General features: G+C 60.4%; 1 non-coding gene across 1 annotated transcript; it reads right to left on the reverse strand.

Annotated features, from left to right (window-relative positions):
* Positions 1-671: 671 nt before the first annotated feature.
* TRNAS-CGA (transfer RNA serine (anticodon CGA)) lies at positions 672-753 on the reverse strand. The gene has a single exon. It is a non-coding gene; the product is annotated as a tRNA-Ser (tRNA).
* Positions 754-1309: the final 556 nt, after the last annotated feature.

Raw genomic sequence — 1309 nt, forward strand, 5'->3', positions numbered from 1 at the left:
ACCCCTTTCCCCGAAGGGGAGCTACCGGGGGGCCATGAGGCCAGGCACCCGTCCCTTTTCTCTGTCTTCGGTGAGCGGGGGGCAGTGGGGTCCTTGGGGAAGGAGGTGGAGCAGGACAGGAAGAGGCACGAGAAGACGGGGCCGCGGGGGAAAAGGCCGAGGGGGGTTGGGGTGCAGGTTTTGGGGGAGGAGGCGGAGGGGGGATGGGAAGAGGCAGAGCAAGAGCAGGGCATCGGGCTAAGAGGCAGAGGGGAGCGGGGTGCAGGCGGGGTCCCCACTTCTCTGGAGCTTCGCTTCCAGCACTCGAAAGATGACCATGGGCCCACGGGCCTCCGGAGGGGAGACCCGCCCCACATTCCCAGCGTTTCCGCCCGCATGGACGGCCTTTTGGGGGAGGCTCAGGCTCCTGTGGCCTCTTCTACGGGTTGCCCGTGCTCAGCTCCTTCCACGCTCTGGAGAGGAGCAGCACCCAGGGGTGGGGCTGAGCCGGGGGGCGCTGGGTGAGGGGCAGAGGCCTGAGACCGCAGGGACACAGCGTGAGGCACCATCCCAGGCATCCCCCTGAAAGGAGCAGAACAGGGTTTACCTGGGGTGGGGAGTGTATGGAGAGCGTCCCAGGGTCGGTGGAGATGTATTGCCCTGGTGAGCAAATGTGGCTAAAACACAGGCCTCGCTGTGAGCAGGACTTGAACCCGCGCAGGGAAACCCGATTGGATTTCGAGTCCAACGCCTTAACCGCTCGGCCCTCACAGCTGTGAGTGACGTGGCCCCCAGTGGCAGTCTCTACTGGAGCGGCTGGAAGCCAACGGGAGGGAGCTCTCCACCCTCAACGAGCAGCCGTAGCCATGTTGGCAAGAGAAGCTCTCCCAGCACCATAGCACTGTCCACACCGGCGCTTAGGTCTGTGTAACTTGTGTCACTCGGGGGGTGGCTTATTCACACCCCGAGCCACATACGTTCTACCGACACAAGGGGGAGTGTAGATGCAGCCTTAGCAGAGACGCGATTAAGATCCACTTCCTGGACACTACTGTGCTCATAAACGATGGTCACATAAACACCACCCTATACTGGAAACCTACTGACTGCTGTTCCTACCTGCATGCCTCCAGCTTTCACCCTGACCACACCACACGATCCATCGTCCACAGCCAAGCTCTGCGATACAACCGCATTTGCTCCAACCCCTCTGACAGAGACAAACACCTACAAGATCTCTATCAAGCCTTCTTACAACTACAATACCCACCTGCGGAAGTGAAGAAACAGATTGACAGAGCCAGAAGAGCACCCAAAAGTCACCTACTAC

This window comes from Lepidochelys kempii, chromosome 11, assembly GCF_965140285.1.
Source record: "Lepidochelys kempii isolate rLepKem1 chromosome 11, rLepKem1.hap1, whole genome shotgun sequence".
NCBI classification, from domain to species: Eukaryota; Metazoa; Chordata; order Testudines; family Cheloniidae; genus Lepidochelys; species Lepidochelys kempii.